Source organism: Triticum aestivum, chromosome 2A (assembly GCF_018294505.1).
Source record: "Triticum aestivum cultivar Chinese Spring chromosome 2A, IWGSC CS RefSeq v2.1, whole genome shotgun sequence".
Taxonomy (NCBI): Eukaryota; Viridiplantae; Streptophyta; class Magnoliopsida; order Poales; family Poaceae; genus Triticum; species Triticum aestivum.
The window spans coordinates 142,167,279-142,186,755 of record NC_057797.1 but is presented as its reverse complement, the minus strand read 5'-3'; the positions used below and the strand labels follow the sequence as shown (position 1 = coordinate 142,186,755).

The window sequence follows — 19,477 nt, the reverse complement described above, 5'->3', positions numbered from 1 at the left end:
GGAGTCGGTGGGGAGGCGGCGTGGTGCTCCCGGGCCGGATCTCGCCGGATCCGGCCGGCAGGGAGCCGGAGAGGCGGCGGGGCGGCGTGGCCGGCCGGCGCGGAGCGCGGCGTGGCGTCCGGCGAAGAAGGGCGGCGGGGCTGCCGGAGTTGCGAGCTCCGGGCGGTGGCGGTGGTGGCCCGCGGCGGCATCGGCCACCGGAGCCGAGGGAGGCGACGACGATCGAGGCGGGGAGGAGCGGGGCGGCTCGGGCCCTCGGGGGCTCTCCCCGGGCCGAGCGGGCCGCGTGGGAGTGGCGGCGGAGGAGTGCCACGTGGCGCGATGGGATAGAGAGAGGGGGCGACGACGGACGTGTCCGGCACCGGGCGGACATGTCCGGCGCGGCGCGGGGGCGATTTAGGGTTTCGGAGAGGGAGAGAGATCCGAATTTCGGGGGGGGGGGGGCTTTATATAGGCATAGAGGGAGCTAGGAGAGTCCAAATGAGGTGCGGTTTTCGGCCACGCGATCGTGATCGAACGCTCTAGGACATGGAGCAGAGTTTGGTGGGTTTTGGGCCAAATTGGAGGGGTGTTGGGCTGCAACACACACGAGGCTTTTTCGGTCCCTCGGTTAACCGTTGGAGTATCAAACGAAGTCCAAATGGTACGAAACTCGACAGGCGGTCTACCGGTAGTAAACCAAGGCCGCTTGGCAAGTCTCGGTCCAATCCAGAAATGTTTAATCCCCACACACGAAAGAAAGCTAGAAATGACCACCGGAGGAGAACGAAGCGCCGGAATGCAAAACGGACAACGGGGAAAATGCTCGAATGCATGAGACGAACATGTATGCAAATGCAATGCCCATGATGACATGATATGAGATGCATGACAACGATAACAACACACGGAGACAAAACCCGAACCCGAGAAATAAGTATAACTTAACGCCAGAAACGGCAAGAGTTGGAGTACAAATTGTGGGAAAGTTACATCTGGGGTGTTACAACACTCCACCACTACGAAAGGATCTCGTCCCGAGATCTAGGACTGAAAGAACACCGGGTACTCAGAACGGAGGTGATCCTCGCGTTCCTAGGTAGCTTCACGGTCGGAATGGTGTGACCACTTGACTTTGAGAAATTTGATTGACTTGTTGCGAGTCTTGCGTTCAGTCTCTTCAAGAATAGCAACTGGGTGCTCACGATAAGAGAGATCTTCTTGGAGCTCAATGTCCTCGAAGTTGACGGTGCGGTCAGGAGTCTTGAAGCACTTTCGAAGCTAAGAGACATGGAACACATCATGAACATTTGCAAAGTTTGAAGGAAGCTCAAGTTGATAGGCGAGGTCGCCTCTCTTGCTGACAATCTTGAAAGGTCCCACGTATCTAGGGGCAAGCTTCCGTTTGACACCGAAGCGACGAGTACCTTTCATAGGAGAGACACGGAGGTAAACATGATCTCCGATCTCGAAAGCCAAATCACGGTGCTTACTATCATAGTAGCTCTTCTGGTGGGATTGGGCTGCTTTGAGGTTATCACGAATGACTTTGCACATTTCTTCTGCTTCTGTGATTAAGTCATTACCCAAAAGCTAACGTTCACCGGTTTCAGACCAGTTGAGAGGGGTACGGCACTTCCTGCCATACAGAATTTCAAATGGGGCCTTGCCCGAACTTGCTTGAAAACTGTTGTTGTAGGAGAATTCAGCATAAGGAAGACAATCCTCCCACTTCATGCCGAAGGAGATCACACAAGCCCTGAGCATATCTTCAAGAATCTGGTTGACACGCTCGACTTGACCGCTTGTTTGAGGATGGAAAGCTGTGCTGAAGCGGATGTTCGTGCCCATGGCCTTCTGAAAAGAATCCCAAAACTTCAAGGTAAAGATGCTGCCACGGTGTGAAGAGATCACTTGAGGAATATCGTGCAGAGAGACAATACGAGAGGTATAGAGTTCCGCCAATTGAGCTGCAGTGATCGACTCTTTGATAGGCAGAAAATGAGCCACTTTGGTGAGTTTGTCGATGACAACGAATATAGCATCATTGCCACGCTTGGACTTAGGAAACCTAGTCACGAAGTCCATCTCAATGTGGTCAAACTTCCATTCTGGAATGGCAAGAGGTTGGAGGAGACCAGCTAGCCTTTGGTGTTCTGCCTTCACTCTTCTGCAGACATCACATTCATTCACGAATTGAGCGATCTCGCGCGTCATTCGAGTCCACCAATAAGCTTGCTTGAGGTTCTGATACATCTTCGTGCTCCCAGGGTGGATGGAGAGGAGAGAATTGTGAGCCTCGTTCATGATCACTTTACGGAGGTCACCTTTGGGTACCACAATTCGATCCTTGTCATCAAGGCGGTAGCACTTGTACTTGGACTGACTCTTGGCAATCCCAATCTTCACCTTTTTCACCATAGCATCAAGAAGCTGGGCTTGGCGAATCTGGTCTTCTAAGGTAGGAGAGACTTGAAGGTTGGCGAGGAAACCTTGAGGAACAACTTGTAGATTAAGTTTGCGGAAAGCTTCACAAAGCTCGGGTTGATAAGGCTTGAGAATCAGACTGTTGGAGTAAGCCTTCCTGCTCAAAGCGTCAGCAATCACATTGGCCTTGCCTGGAGTATACTCGATACTCGGATTATACTCTTGAATCATTTCAACCCATCGAGTTTGCCTGAGGTTGAGATTAGGCTGAGTGAAGATGTACTTGAGACTCTTGTGATCAGTGAAAATGTCCACTTTTCTTCCCAATAGAAGATGTCTCCAAGTCAAAAGAGCATGCACAACTGCCGCCAACTCGAGATCATGAGTGGGGTAGTTCTTCTCATTAGGCTTCAACTGGCGGGAGGTATAAGCAACAACTTTCTTCTCTTGCATCAATACTGCGCCAAGACCTTGGAGAGAGGCATCACAAAAGACCTCGTACGGCTTGGATTCATCAGGTGGAGTCAGAACTGGAGCAGTGATCAATTTTTCTTTCAAAGTGTTGAAAGCAATGTCACACTCTGGAGACCAAACGTACTTGACGTGCTTCTGAAGAAGATTTGAGAGAGGCTTCGCGATCTTGGAAAAGTTTTCAACGAATCTTCGGCAATAGCTTGCGAGACCGAGAAAACTGCGAAGTTGCTTCACATTCTGAGGAGGTTTCCAATTCACAATTGCAGACACCTTCTCAGGATTCACGGCAATGCCCTTGGCAGAGATGATATGACCAAGATAAAGAACCTCATCGAGCCAGAATTCACACTTGGAGAACTTGGCGTAGAACTGATGTTCTCTGAGCTTATCAAGAACCAAACGCAAGTGCTTGGCATGATCTTCCTTGTTCTTCGAGAAAACCAGAATGTCGTCGAGATAGACCAAAACGAAGTCATTGGTGTAGGCGTTGAAGATGAAGTTCATCATGCGAGAGAACGTCGGAGGAGCGTTGGCGAGGCCAAAAGACATGACAGTGTGTTCATATGAACCAAAGCTTGTTCTGAATGCTGTCTTGGGAATATCTTCTTCACGAATGTGAATCTGGTGATAACCCATACGGAGATCAAGCTTGGAGAATACTTGGGCACCTTTGAGTTGTTCGAATAGCTCATTGATGTTGGGAAGTGGGTATTTGTTCTTGATGGTCTTCTTGTTCACTGGACGGTAATCAACACAAAGTCGGTCCGTTCCATCCTTCTTCTTCACAAAAAGAACACCACAACCCCACGAAGAAGAACTAGGCCGGATGAGACCCATTTTCTCTTGCATATCGAGTTGCTTCTTCAGCTCCTTCAACTCTTCAGGTCCGAGCTTGTAAGGACGTTTACACACAGGTTCCGTGCCAGGCTCAAGATCAATAACGAATTCAACTGGCCGGTGCGGAGGCATTCCTGGAAGCTCTTCTGGAAAGACTTCTTGATATTCGCAAACGATTGGAATTTGCGAGATAGCATCCAATTCACCCTTCTCATTGAGAGAAAATAGACGAATAGTATCATCATGAGCGGCAAAGACAATTACATCCTCAGACGAATGAGTCAATTGAATCTGCCTGGCTGCACAATCAAGCTGAGCCTTGTGCTTCGAAAGCCAATCCATTCCGAGAATAAGATCAATATCCGAGTTACCAAGAACCACCGGAGAAGAGAGAAACTTGTAATCACCCAATGTGATAGAGATATCGGGAGCAACCAAACTAGAAGTCAAAAGCTTGCCGGGAGAAACAACTTGCATGACTTTGGGCATAATCTCGGTATCAACATTGTGCTTCGATGCAAAAGGGCATGACAAAAAGGAATGCGATGCACCAGTGTCAAAAAGAACTTTCGCAGGAACATCGTTAACAGGAAGGTTACCCATTATCACATCTGACGAGTCCTCTGCCTGAGCTGCATTCATCAAATTGACCTTGGCATGCTTGGGGTTATGCTTGACCACAGCTGTACTTGTCGATCTCACAGGAGGAGGAGGAGGAAGACGCCTCTGGTTGAAACACTTGTTGGCATAGTGACCCTTCTGTTGGCACTTGTTGCACGTGACCTCTGAAAGCGGACGGTGATACGGAGCACTCGATCTTGGAGCTTGAGACGAAGTCTTGTTCTGAAAGCCAGGGTTGGGTGGGTGGGAAGAACCACTGCCACCTTTGCTCTTCTGCTGATACGGCTGACGGAACGGAGGAGGAGGAAGCCAAAACTTCTGCTGCTTGGCCACTTGAGTAGAGGAAGAAGGAGTAACATCTCTGACTCGCTTCTTGGAAGCATCACACCTCAACTGAGCAGCCTCTTGCTTCAGTGCCATGTTGTAGAACTCATCGTATATCAAGGGCTCGAAGAGAATAAGAGCGAGCTGAATTTCTTCTCTGAGACCACCCCTGAACTGATATATCATGCTCTTCTCATCCGGAACGTCCTGCTTGGCAAAGCGGGCGAGCTTCTGGAACAACTTGTTGTAGTCATAGACAGACAAAGAGCCTTGCTTCAGATTGCGGAATTCCTCACGCTTGCTTTCAACCATGCTCTGCGGAATATGATGAGCTCGGAAATCTCGATGGAAATCATCCCAAGTGATAACACGTCCACCTCTGGAATCCTTGTACTGCTGGAACCATTCTGCAGCTTGATCTTTGAGTTGGAAGGAAGCAAACTTAACAAAGTCCTCAGGCCTGATGTTACTGCACTCGAAATGCTTACACAGATCCACAAGCCAATCGTCAGCATCGGTTGCCTCAACACAATTGCTGAAAGCCTTTGGCCCGTTAGTAAGGAACGGGTTGAGTGTAGCAAAGTGACTCTGATTGCTTCCTTGATTCCCATGACTGCCTTGATTGCGCTCTTGAAGAATTTTCATGATCAGCTGTGTGTTTGCATTGGTTGCGGCCATCACAGCTTGCCATGCCTCTGGAGGAGGTGGAGGTGGTGGCGGATCAGGATTCGGAGTCATGCGCGTTGGAGGAGCCATCCTGAAGAGGTTGACCACCATTAGCACATTGACAGATAAATATTGAAGCTGAATCCAACGGAATGAAAATTGCAACATATAGTCTTCACATCCGAACAAAATGAACGAATGCATTCCTCTTGAAATGGTCACATATCCATAAATTGAGAAGCCACGTAGAATTAAGGTAGAGAAATAAATCAACAAGGTACGGATCAAGAACGAATAATTGGTAAGAAATCCCAATCGCAAACCAATATCTGTGGAAGAAGAACTAGAGCTACTAGAATTCCCACCTATGAAACTCCCGAACCTTTCCGGTTATGCAATTAGGTGTTGGGGATACAGGGGAAGCATAATATCTCACCCAAACTAGCAAATCCTACATCCAGCTGTATCCATCCTTCAACACATAACCAAGAAACCTTCGGAAACCATCTACCTCAACCTTCGAAAAGCATCCGTTATACAAGTTAAGGCGATACTCCCGAACTCCCGCCCTAGTACTGGGTGGCGTCGAGGTTATCTCACCAACGAACTGCATAAAAGAGATTTTTTGTCGGCGTACTAAACTTAGGTATTCCAGAACTGTAACGATAAAATTATGATGACAACACCTCAGAGCTCAACTCCCCAGGACACTTCCACTAAACCCCTGACAGGAGGCACCAAGACAATGTTCTCATCATAAAACCATCGGCACGATTCCAAGATACCCGCGTGATCCTAATTTTTTTTAGTGAAATTTGAGAAGAGAAGAGTCAAAACTCTACGTCAGGATGCCTTACCAGAGCGATGAGGAGACTGAGAAGTAAAAAGAATTCCTAATCTCTCCGATATATAATTCCTAAAAGACTCAAAACATTTTTCTAGACACAACTCGGCCGCTAAAAACGATCAAGCAATGGGGCTCCTAAGGTCGGGGAAGGCTCTGATTACCAACTTGTAACACCCTCGATGCGACTATAGCTCCCACGTGTCGAGGCACGACTTAGAGACATAATCGCATTGAAGGCTTATGTCGCAAGTTAGGCAATCTTCACAACAATCCCATGAATAAAATTAATAAAGGGGAGATAACATAGTTGGCTTACACTCGCCACGTCAATCAAGTACATAAATAACATTACATCATGCATACACTCATGGCCCGACTACGGCGCCAAAATAAAAGAGAACCCAACATGCGACACGGTCCCGATCACCCCCAACTGGGCACCACTACTGATCATCGGGAAAGGAAACATAGTATCATTGAGAGTCTTCGTCGAACTCCCACTTGAGCTCATACGCGTCTCCTAGAGCGGAATCATCAGGCCCTGCATCTGGTGTAATTGTAATCTGTGAGCCACGGGGACTCAGCAATCTCGCACCCTCGCGATCAAGACTATTCAAGCTTATAGGTAAGGCAAGGGTAAATATAAGTAGAGCTGCAGCAAGCGACTAGCAAGTATGGTGGCTAACTTATTCGCAAAAGAGAGCGAGAAGAGGAGGCAAAGCACGAGCGAGAAGCTAGAGAACAACCTGCGCAAACATTACTCCAACACCGTGTCCACTTCCCGGACTCCGCCGAGAAGAGGTCATCACGGCAACACACTCAGTTGATTCATTTTAATTAATTAAGGTTCAAGTTATCTACAACCGGACATTAACAAATTCCCATCTGCCCATAACCGTGGGCACGGCTTTCGAAAGTTCAATCCCTCCAGGGGAGTCCCAACTTAGCCCATGACAAGCTCTCACGGTCAATGAAGGAATAGACCTCCACCCAAGACGTTCCGATCAGACTCGGTATCTCGGTAACTCAAGACACTTCGACAGGTTAAAACAAGACCAGCAACACCGCCCGAATGTGCCGACAAATTCCGATAGGAGCTGCACATATCTCGTTCTCAGGGCACACTCAGATGAGACATCCTACGAGTAAAACCAACCCTCAAGTCGCCCCGAGGTGGCCCCGCAGTCTACTCGGTCGGACCAACACTCAGAGGAGCACTGGCCCGAGGGGGCGGGGGTTAAATAAGATGACCCGCGGGCTCCGGAAACCCGAGGGAAAAGAGGCTAGGTGGAAAATGGTAAAACCAAGGTTGGGCATTGCTGGAAAAGCTTTAATCAAGGAGAACTATCAAGGGGTTCCCATTATAACCCAACCGCGTAAGGAACGCAAAATCCGGGAACATAACACCGATATGACGGAAACTAGGGCGGCAAGAGTGGAACAAAACACTAGGCAAGAGGCCGAGCCTTCCACCCTTTACCAAGTATATAGATGCATTTAAGATAACATGGCAATATAATGATATCCCAACAATTAAATAAAAGATGTTCCAACAAGGAATGGCCTCCAATCTTCACATGCAACTAGCAACGCTATAAGAGGGGCTGAGCAAAGCGGTAACATAGCCAATCAACGGTTTGCTAGGACAATGGTGGGTTAGAGGTTTGACATGGCAATTTGGGAGGCTTGCAAGAAAATGGTAGGCATCGTAGCAGTGGCATAGCAATAGAGCGAGCAAACTAGCATAACAAAGATAGTAGTGATTTCGAGGGTATGATCGTCTTGCCTGCACAGTTGTTAGAGTTGACTGGATCCTCAAAAGCAAACTCAACGGGCTCCTCATTAGTGAACTCGTCTCCCGGCTCTACCCAAACAAGACAAACAAGCAACAAGGATACAATCAACCGCGTGCAAACTCAAGCAACACGATGCAAAGATGATATGCTATGCGGGATGCGATGCGGGATGCAAAATGCAAGATATGACAGGAAATGCATGAACCTGGCCTCAACTTGGAATTCCAAGGGTGCCACTGGAAATATGAGAAGAAATCGCTTGAAAACGATATAAAGAACGCCGGAATCGGAGTTACGGTTTGGAAATGGCAAGCGATTCAAATATGACACCGGTCTGCGATTTACAGCAAGTATGCATCTAAATGCAATGAAATGAACATGCTACAACCACCAAACAAGACAACAAAATACATGGCATGGAAGCATTCAAGATGCTTAAAAAAAGACTAGCACTGAGCCACGGCCAATTCATCCATTATGAGGTTCAAACAAGCATGGCAAAAACGCAAATGCAAAACCGATTTCAGACTTAGTGAAATTAACACTTGTCTGAAATTTCAGATCATGAAGCCCTCTTCGGAGCAGCAAAACAACATGCTACAGGACCTGATTATGACAAATAAGAACATGGAATGGAGCTACTCAACAAGCTTAACAAAAGTCCCTAAGTGACCTGGGGCCAAAAAGGATCACAAAATATACTAACAAGCACACGAACATAGCTAAAACACAATCAGTTTTCAGACTTAGTGAAAACTGGGACATGCTGAAATATAACTCACGAAGGCATGTTTACGAGCTCGATGCACTCACCACGGTGCAAGTCATGGCAAGACAAGCATACATCCATTAAGAAGGCACAAAAAGCTAGCTATACATGGCAAGAACAAAGGCATAGCATGCACGGATCAACTAGAATAGCATCGACAAAATCGCAAACAAGTTGACGATCTGCCCAGATTCACAACGAAGCAAAAGTAGAGCTCCATTGACTTAAGCTAGGTTGCTCCATAATTGCAAACAAAGACATGGATGGATAGAGCACTACAAGATTAACAAAACTCCCTTACTGACCATCCTCAAAAGAGGCACGGATCACTAGGAAACAACAAGAACATATGGCATCATGAACTAAACAACCCCAGGACTTGGTGAAATCACTAAGTCCCTGAAACAGAATTAGCAAGTGCACCACTTTGCAAGCTTGCACAAGTCACCACACACATCCTAAAAATACATGGATTGCACCTCTGGAAAGATAACAAGATGCTTAACAAAACATATGAAGGACTCACAGGCATAGCATGCACACATTAATCATGGAAAAAATGACAAATGTCTAAGATGAACTAGCAGATCTGACAATTAACTCACGAAGCCCTCTTCTAACAGCATTTAGGGCATCAACTTGAGCTCAAATGAAAATGATGCAATGGAATGAAATGATTAACTCATAGAGGCGAACAATTTGATATGCTATATGCCCAAATCGGAGCTACGGATGCGGAGATATAGCCGGTCAAAGTTTGCATAAAAATTAGGGTTTCTGGAGGAGAAAGTCAACCGATCCCAAAATATCTCAGATCCAGATCGGCACGGTTCCCGAGGCTCGCCGGCGCGCACTGTTCACGCCGGAGGTCGTCGGCCGCCGGAGTCGGTGGGGAGGCGGCGTGGTGCTCCCGGGCTGGATCTCGCCGGATCCGGCCGGCGGGGAGCCGGAGAGGCGGCGGGGCGGCGTGGCCGGCCGGCGCGGAGCGCGGCGCGGCATCCGGCGAAGAAGGGCGGCGGGGCTGCCGGAGTTGCGAGCTCCGGGCGGCGGCGGTGGTGGCCCGCGGCGGCGCCGGCCATCGGAGCCGAGGGAGGCGGCGGCGATCGAGGCGGGGAGGAGCGGGGCGGCTCGGGCCCTCGGGGGCTCTCCCCGGGCCGAGCGGGCCGCGCGGGAGTGGCGGAGGAGGAGTGCCACGTGGCGCGACGGGATAGGGCGAGGGGGCGACGGCGGACGTGTCCGGCGCCGGGCGGACGTGTCCGGCGCGGCGCGGGGGCGATTTAGGGTTTCGGAGAGGGAGAGAGATCCGAATTTCGGGGGGGGGGCTATATATAGGCGTAGAGGGATCTAGGAGAGTCCAAATGAGGTGCGGTTTTCGGCCACGCGATCGTGATCGAACGCTCTAGGACATGGAGCAGAGTTTGGTGGATTTTGGGCCAAATTGGAGGGGTGTTGGGCTGCAACACACACGAGGCCTTTTCGGTCCCTCGGTTAACCGTTGGAGTATCAACCGAAGTCCAAATGGTACGAAACTCGACAGGCGGTCTACCGGTAGTAAACCAAGGCCGCTTGGCAAGTCTCGGTCCAATCCGGAAATGTTTAATCCCCACACACGAAAGAAAGGTAGAAATTACCACCGGAGGAGAACGAAGCGCCGGAATGCAAAACGGACAACGGGGAAAATGCTCGAATGCATGAGACGAACATGTATGCAAATGCAATGCCCATGATGACATGATATGAGATGCATGACAACGATAACAACACACGGAGACAAAACCCGAACCCGAGAAATAAGTATAAGTTAACGCCGGAAACGACAAGAGTTGGAGTACAAATTGGGAAAGTTACATCCAGGGTGTTACATGCCGCGCATGCCGCCACGGCCCAGGGGGCCTTTTTTGTCAAATTCATCTGCATGTGATCCTTTTTGGCAATTCGCTCGCATAGGTTGTCTCTTTCGATAAAAAATCTGAGTTCTCTATATATACACCTCACCATAGACTTCCACCCTTCACAAGTCAGAACCCAACTTGCAAACCATACACGACAATGCCCTGCCATGGCCATCACCACCACCAATGATGCCGCTGCGCCAACCCATGCCGCGAATAGCACGGGCAACCAGGCCGGCCGCGACCACGTGGTCCTGTTCCCGTTCATGGCCAAGGGCCACACCCCGCCACTGCTTCACTTCACCAGGGCGCTCACCGAGCACCAAAAGAACCTCCGCATCACCATGATCGTCACGCCCGCCAACCTCGCCTTCGCCCGCAGCCGCCTCCCGGCGTCGGTGCGGCTTGCCGTTCTCCCGTTCCCGTCACTGCCGCCACTGCCATCCGGCGTCGAGTCCACAGACACCCTGCCTGGCCCGGACCTATACCCGATGTTCCTGCGCGCCACGGCGCTCCTGCGGGAGCCCTTCACGGAGTTCTGATACGTCTCCAACGTATCTATAATTTTTGATTGTTCCATGCTATTATAGTATCTGTTTTGGATGTTTATGGGCTTTATTATACACTTTTATATTATTTTTGGGACTAACCTATTAACCCAGAGCCTAGTGCCAGTTTCTGTTTTTTCCTTGTTTTAGAGTATCGCAGAAAAGGAAAATCAAATGGAGTCCAATTGACCTGAAACTTCACAAAACTTATTTTTGGACCAGAACAAGCCCACGGAGTATCGAAGATGGACAAGGAGAGTCCCGGGCTGCCCACGAGGGTGGGGGCGCGCCCACCCCCCTACGCGCGCCCCCCTGGCTCGTGGACAACCCAAAGATCCACCGACGTACTTCTTCCTCATATATATATATAGCGATATACCCTAAAAACTTTGGGGAGCACAATAGATCGGGAGTTCCACCGCCAGAAGCCTCTGTAGCCAATGAAAACCAATCTAGACCCGTTCTGGCACCCTGCCGCAGGGGGCAATCCCTCTCCGGTGGCCATCTTCATCATCCCGGCGCTCTCCATGATGAGGAGGGAGTAGTTCTCCCTCGGGACTAAGGGTATGTACCAGTAGCTATGTGTTTGATCTCTCTCTCTCCCTCTTTCTCTCGTGTTCTTGAGGTGATACGATCTTGATGTCTCGCGAACTTTGCTATTATAGTTGGATCTTACGATGTTTCTCCCCCTCTACTCTCTTGTAATGGATTGTGTTTTCCTTTTGAAGTTATCTTGTCAGATTGAGTCTTTAAGGATTTTAGAACACTTGATGTATGTCTTGCGTGGGATACCCGTGGTGACAATGGGGTACTCTATTGATCCACTTGATGTATGTTTTGGTGATCAACTTGCGGGTTTCGCCCATGAACCTATGAATAGGGGTTGGCACATGTTTTCGTCTTGACTCTCCGATAGAAACTTTGGGGCACTCTTTGAAGTACTTTGTGCTGGTTTGAATAGATGAATCTGAGATTGTGTGATGCATATCATATAATCATACCCACGGATACTTGAGGTGACATTGGGGTATCTAGGTGACATGAGGGTTTTGGTTGATTTGTGTCTTAAGGTTTTATTCTAGTACGAACTCTATGATAGATTGAACGAAAATAATAGCTTCATGTTATTTTACTACGGTCTCTTGAATAGATCGATCAGAAAGGATAACTTTGAGGTGGTTTCGTACCCTACCATAATCACTTCGTTTGTTCTCTGCTATTATTGACTTTGGAGTGACTCTTTGTTGCATTTTGAGGGATAATTATATGATTCAATTATGTTATTATTGTTGAAAGAACTTGCACTAGTGAAAGTATGAACCCTAGGCCTTGTTTCAACGCATTGCAATACCGTTTACGCTCACTTTTACCATTAGTTACCTTGCTGTTTTTATATTTTCAGATTACAAAAACCTTTATCTACCATCCATATTGCACTTGTATCACCATCTCTTCGCCGAACTAGTGCACCTATACAATTTACCATTGTATTGGGTGTGTTGGGGACACAAGAGACTCTTTGTTATTTGGTTGCAGGGTTGCTTGAGAGATACCATCTTCATCCTACGCCTCCTACGGATTGATAAACCTTAGGTCATTCACTTGAGGGAAATTTGCTATTGTCCTACAAACCTCTGCACTTGGAGGCCCAACAACGTCTACAAGGAGAAGGTTGTGTAGTAGACATCAAGCTCTTTTCTAGCGCCGTTGCCGGGGAGGTTAGCGCTTGAAGGTATATCTTTAGATCTTGCAATCGAATCTTTTTGTTTCTTGTTTTAGCACTAGTTTAGTTTATAAAAGAAAACTATAAAAATGGAATTGAGTTTACCTCATACGCTTCATCTTTTTAATATCTTTCGTGAGTATGATGGGAAGGAAAATTGTGTCAAAGTGTTAGAAGAAGAATGCATTAGAATGTTTGACACTAAATATTTGAATGATGAGCATGATTGCAATGTTGTTAGTATGAATTCTTTGAATATCCATGATGCTAATGATATGCAAAGCCACAAGCTTGGGGATGTTATGTTTGATGAAGATGATATTTTTTGTCCCCCAAGTTTTGATGAGCAAATCTATTATGATGAAAGCATGCCCCCTATTTATGATGATTATCGTGATAACTTGTATGCTATAAAGAATAATTATATCCATGAAACTTGTCATCATGATTTATCTTTCAATTGGATTATGCCTCACATGATAGTTATTTTGTTGAGTTTGCTCCCACTACTATTCATGAGAAGAAATTTGCTTATGTGGAGAGTAATAAAAATTCTATGCTTGTAGATCATGAAAAGAATGCTTTATGTGATGATTATATTGTTGAATTCATTCATGATGCTACTGAAATTTATTATGAGGGAGGAATATATGCTTTTACATATTGCAAGAATATCAAGTTTCCTCTCTATGTGCTTAAAGTTTTAAAGTTATCCTTGTTTTACCTTCCTATGCAAGTTGATTCTTGTTCCCACAAGTTGTTTGCTCACAAAATCCCTATGCATAGGAAGTGTGTTAGGCTTAAATGTGCTAGTCATATTCTTCAAGATGCTCTCTTTATGTTACAATTCTTATTTTTTATGTGAGCATCATTGAAATCATCATGCCTAGCTAGGGGCATTAAACGATAGCGCTTGTTGGGAGGCAACCCAATTTTTATTTTTTCCTTGCTTTTTTCTCCCTTTTAGCAATAAAGAATTCATATAGACTCTGTTTAGATGTGGTTTTATGTTTTTAATTAGTGTTTGTGCCAAGTAAAACCGTTGGGAAGACTTGGGGAAAGTCTTGTTGATCTTGCTGTAAAAAAACAGAGACTTTAGCGCTCACGAGAATTGCTGCCATTTTTTATTGGAGAGCGATATTTAGTTAATTCTTTTTGAAGATGATTAATAGATAAATTCCTCACGTCCAGAAATTTAATTTAGAATTTTTGGGGTTCCATAAGTATACGTTTGATACAGATTACTACAGACTGTTCTGTTTTTGACAGATTCTGTTTTCTATGTGTTGTTTGCTTATTTTGATGAATCTATGAGTAGTATCGGAGGGTATGAACCATAGATAAGTTGGAATACAGTAGATATTACACCAATATGAATTTAGAATGAGTTCATTACAGTACCTAAGTGGTGATTTATTTTCTCATACTAACGGAGCTTACGAGTTTTCTGTTAAGTTTTGTGTTGTGAAGTTTTCAGGTTTTGGGTAAAGATTCGATGGACTATGGAATAAGGAGTGTCAAGAGCCTAAGATTGGGGATTACCAAGGCACCCCAAGGTAATATTCAAGGACAACCAAAAGCCTAAGCTTGGGGATGACCCGGAAGGCATCCCCTCTTTCGTCTTCGTTCATCGGTAACTTTACTTGGAGCGTCATTTTATTTTATTTAGTTTTGCTTGCTGCTTGAATAAAATACCACGATCTGAAATTCTTAAATGTTAGAGAGTCTTCATATAGTTGCATAATTATTCCACTACTCATTGATCTTCACTTATATCTTTTGGAGTAGTTTGTTGTTGCTCTAGTGCTTCACTTATATCTTTTTAGAGCACGGTGGTGGTTTTATTTTATAGAAATTAATGAACTCTCATGCTTCACCTATATCATTTTGAGAGTCTTTAGAACAGCATGGTAGTTTGCTTTGGTTATGAAACTAGTCCTAATATGATGGGCATCCAAGAGGGATATAATAAAAACTTTCATATAGAGTGCATTGAATACTATGAGAAGTTTGATACTTGATAATTGTTTTGAGATATTAAGATGGTGATATAAGAGTCATGCTAGTTGAGTAGTTGTGAATTTGAGAAATACTTGTGTTGAAGTTTGTGATTCATGTAGCATGCACGTGTGGTGAACCGTTATGTGATGAAGTCGGAGCATGATTTATTTATTTATTGTCTTCCTTATGAGTGGCGGTCGGGGATGAGCGATGGTATTTTCCTACCAATCTATCCCCCTAGGAGCATGCGTGTAATATTTTGTTTCATTAACTAATAGATTTTTGCAATAAGTATGTGTGTTCTTTATGACTAATGTTGAGTCCATGGATTATACGCACTCTCACCCTTCCACCTTTGCTAGCCTCTCTAGTACCGCGCAACTTTTGCTGGTATCTTACACCCACCATATACCTTCCTCAAAACAGCCACCATACCTACCTATTACGGCATTTCCATAGCCATTCCGAGATATATTGCCATGCAACTTTCCACCGTTCCGTTTATTATGACACGCTTCATCATTGTCATATTGCTATGAATGATCATGTAGTTGACATTGTATTTGTGGCAAAGCCACCATTCATAATTCTTTCATACATGTCACTCATGCATCATTGCACATCCCGGTACACCGCCGAAGGCATTCATATAGAGTCATATCTTGTTCTAAGTATCAAGTTGTAATTCTTGAGTTGTAAGTCAATAAAAGTGTGATGATCATCATTATTAGAGCATTGTCCCAGTGAGGAAAGGATGATGGAGATTATGATTCCCCCACAAGTCGGGATGAGACTCCGGACGAAAAAAAGAAAAAAAAGAAAGGCCAAAAAAAGAGAGAAGTCCCAAAAAAACAAAAAAAATGAGAGAAAAAGAGAGAAGGGGCAATGCTACTATCCTTTTACCACACTTGTGCTTCAAAGTAGCACCATGATCTTCATGATAGAGAGTCTCCTATGTTGTCACTTTCATATACTAGTGGGAATCTTTCATTATAGAACTTGGCTTGTATATTCCAATGATGGGCTTCCTCAAAATGCCCTAGGTCTTCGTGAGCAAGCGAGTTGGATGCACACCCACTTAGTTTCTTTTTGAGCTTTCATACACTTATAGCTCTAGTGCATCCGTTGCATGGCAATCCCTACTCACTCACATTGATATCTATTGATGGTCATCTCCATAGCCCATTGATACGCCTAGTTGATGTGAGACTATCTTCTCCTTTTTGTCTTCTCCACAACCACCATTCTATTCCACCTATAGTGCTATGTCCATGGCTCACGCTCATGCATTGCGTGAAGATTGAAAAAGTTTGAGAACATCAAAAGTATGAAACAATTGCTTGGCTTGTCATCGGGGTTGTGCATGATTTAAATATTTTGTGTGATGAAGATGGAGCATAGCCAGACTATATGATTTTGTAGGGATAACTTTCTTTGGCCATGTTATTTTGAGAAGACACGATTGCTTTGTTAGTATGCTTGAAGTATTATTATTTTTATGTCAATATTACACTTTTGTCTTGAATCCTATGGATCTGAATATTCTTGCCACAACAAAGAGAACTACATGGATAAATATGTTAGGTAGCATTCCACATCAAAAATTCTGTTTTTATCATTTACCTACTCGAGGACGAGCAGGAATTAAGCTTGGGGATGCTGATACGTCTCCAACATATCTATAATTTTTTATTGTTCCATGCTATTATATTATCTATTTTGGATGTTTATGTGCTTTATTATACACTTTTATATTATTTTTGGGACTAACCTATTAACCCAGAGCCCAGTGCCAGTTTCTGTTTTTTCCTTTTTTTTGAGTATCGCAGAAAAGGAAAATCAAACGGAGTCCAATTGACTTCAACTTCATGGAACTTATTTTTGGACCAGAAGAAGCCCACGGAGTATTGGAGATGGACCAGGAGAGTCACGGGCTGCCCACAAGGGTGGGGGGCGCGCCCCTGCCTCGTGAACAGCCCGGAGATCCACTGACGTACTTCTTCCTCCTATATATACCCATATAGCCTAAAAACTTTGGGGAGCACAATAGATCGGAAGTTCTGCCGCCAGAAGCCTCCGTAGCTAACGAAAACCAATCTAGACCCATTCTGGCACCCTGCCGGAGGGGGCAATCCCTCTCCGGTGGCCATCTTCATCATCCCGGCGCTCTCCATGACGAGGAGGGAGTAGTTCTCCCTCAGGGCTGAGGGTATGTACCAGTAGCTATGTGTTTGAACTCTCTCTCTCTCTCTCTCTCGTGTTCTTGAGGTGATACGATCATGATGTATCACGAGCTTTGCTATTATAGTTGGATCTTATGATGTTTCCCCCCCTCTACTCTCTTATAATGGATTGAGTTTTCCCTTTGAAGTTATCTTATCAGATTGAGTCTTTAAGGATTTGAGAACACTTGATGTATGTCTTGCGTGGGATACCTGTGGTGACAATGGGGTATTCTATTGATCCACTTGATGTATGTTTTGGTGATCAACTTGTGGGTTCCGCCCATGAACCTATGCATAGGGGTTGGCACACATTTTCGTCTTGACTCTCCGGTAGAAACTTTGGGGCACTCTTTGAAGTACTTTGTGTTGGTTTGCATAGATGAATCTGAGATTGTGTGATGCATATCGTATAATCATACCCATGGATACTTGAGGTGACATTGGAGTATCTAGGTGACATTAGGGTTTTTGTTGATTTGTGTCTTAAGGTGTTATTCTAGTACAAACTCTATGATAGATTGAACAGAAAGAATAGCTTCATGTTATTTTACTACGGACTCTTGAATAGATCGATCAAAAAGGATAACTTTGAGGTGGTTTCATACCCTACCATAATATCTTTGTTTGTTCTCCGCTATTCGTGACTTTGGAGTGACTCTTTGTTGCATGTTGAGGGATAGTTATATGATCCAATTATGTTATTATTGTTGAGAGAACTTGCACTAGTGAAAGTATGAACCCTAGGCCTTGTTTCAACGCATTGCAATACCGTTTACGCTCACTTTTACCATTAGTTACCTTGCTGTTTTTATATTTTCAGATTACAAAAACCTTTATCTACCATCCATATTGCACTTGTATCACCATCTCTTCGCCGAACTAGTGCACCTATACAATTTACCATTGTATTGGGTGTGTTGGGGACACAAGAGACTCTTTGTTATTTAGTTGCAGGGTTGCTTGAGAGAGACCATCTTCATCCTATGACTCCTACGGATTCATAAACCTTAGGTCATTCACTTGAGGGAATTTTGCTACTGTCCTACAAACCTCTGCACTTGGAGGCCCAATAACGTCTACAAGAAGAAGGTTGTGTAGACTGTGGTAGACATCAAGTTCATGGCGTCGCTCCCGGCCCCGCCGCTCGTGCTCATTTCCGACTTCTTCCTCGGGTTCACGCACCGCATTGCGGCCGACGCAGGCATCCGCCGCATCGTGTTCCACAACATGTCCTGCTTCTCCATGGCCACCTGCAAATCGCTCATGCCGAGCCCACCGCCGTCCAGCGCCCAGCACGGCGCAAGCTTCCATGTGTCCCGCATGTCGGAATACGTAAGGATCATGGCTACGGATGTCCCGAACACGATCGCCAAGATCGCCGATGCCGAGGATCCAGTGACACGGTTCCTTATCAATGACATCGACGACTCTGACGGGCACAACTGGGGCGTCCTGGTCAACAGCTTCGCCATGTTGGAGGAGTACTACGTATCGGCCTTCATGTTGTTCTACCAGCCAGACGCGCGCGCCTGGCTGGCAGGCCCTCTGTTTCTCGCCGCCGGTGACATGCCGGAGCATGTGGAAGAGCAGGACCCCAAGGGGTGCCTCGCCTGGCTCGACGAGATGGCGGAGCGATCGGAGTCAGTGATCTACGTGTCGTTTGGGACGCAGGCCCATGTCTCCGATGAGCAGCTCGACGAGCTGGCGCTCGGGATGGTGCGGTCCGGCCACCCCTTCCTCTGGGCCGTCCGGTCCGGCACGTGGTCGCCGCTGGTGGACGCGGGGCCACACGGAAGGATCGTCCGCAGGTGGATCCCACAGAGGAGCGTGCTAGCTTGTTAGACTGTATAGCCTCCGTATTCATACGTGTATATTGTAATGTTGTATCCCACTCATTTAAACTAATAATGAGTATCCCACTCATTTATAAACTAATAATGAGGCTGGGCAACTCGCTCCCAGGGCGCTCCCTCGATGGCAAGATTCGTTGACCGTTCGATTTTAGTCAACCCGGTCTTTTTTTTGTTCTTGTCCGTTCGATGGTCGTTGCGTTTTCACTTGTGCGTTTTCACCCGCCGGTCGATCTTGGCCAGCGGATGACATGTGGGCTCGGGCCAAATTCCATTGGCTGGGTGCCAGCTTGTTGGGTGCATGGGGCAGCCTGTCCTGCTGCGCTGCGTGCATGCGAGGAAGTCCGGGTCGCGGGCGCTGCGCGCTCCTCCTCGCGTTTTGCGCCTGTGCTTGTGCTGTCCTCATGACGGGTGGGCCAGTGCTGGCCCCGGTCCCGCTCATCAGCTGCGGTGATTACATGTCTCGTGTATACGATATTTCCTCGTTACCTCGATCAA

The 19,477-nt window shown here is 46.3% G+C and overlaps 1 pseudogene; it reads left to right on the top strand.

Annotated features, from left to right (window-relative positions):
* The first annotated feature begins 10,799 nt into the window (after positions 1–10,799).
* LOC123191591 (flavonol 3-O-glucosyltransferase UGT89B1-like) lies at positions 10,800–18,971 on the top strand (annotated as a pseudogene).
* The last annotated feature ends 506 nt before the right edge of the window (positions 18,972–19,477 follow it).